The sequence below is a fragment of the Sinocyclocheilus rhinocerous genome, unplaced genomic scaffold (genome assembly GCF_001515625.1).
Source record: "Sinocyclocheilus rhinocerous isolate Xijiao unplaced genomic scaffold, SAMN03320098_v1.1 scaffold840, whole genome shotgun sequence".
In the NCBI taxonomy this organism is placed as follows: Eukaryota; Metazoa; Chordata; class Actinopteri; order Cypriniformes; family Cyprinidae; genus Sinocyclocheilus; species Sinocyclocheilus rhinocerous.
Window position 1 is genome coordinate 208876 of NW_015653473.1, and position 519 is coordinate 209394.

Consider the following 519-nt stretch of genomic DNA (forward strand, 5'->3'; position numbering starts at 1 on the left):
CCTTGTTTTACTCTGTTGCTATACTAATTTTGAGTTATTATGACTCCAGAGTAACAAAGGTTCAAGTGTCTAGTTTCAAACAATACCAGATTTATAAATATAGACCATAGGGTTCAAGAGCTACAGACATTTTTATTTGGGTATGTCGTTTTTCAGAAAATGCTCAAAACCAGGGGCGCACAGTAAGTGGTTAAGTAACTTACCCAACACTGGTTACCATACAGTATTTTTAAGCTGCTTTGGAAACGGTTTTGGTGCTATACTTAATTTCACAAATAACGTATGTAGCGTCTGCGTAAAATCATGGATGGTCTTTGGGGTTTATGGCTTAAGAGACCCCTTTTAGCCTTTGACATTTGCATATAAATTACAGTCCTGGCCACAGATTATACATTTAAAGACCTTCTCTTTATTTAGACAATAATTGATCAGTTACAACTGTATCTGGTATATGCATGTGTTGTTTGTAAGTTTCCCTATTAGATTAGCTGAGTTACCACTCGTTATTTGTATTAGTTA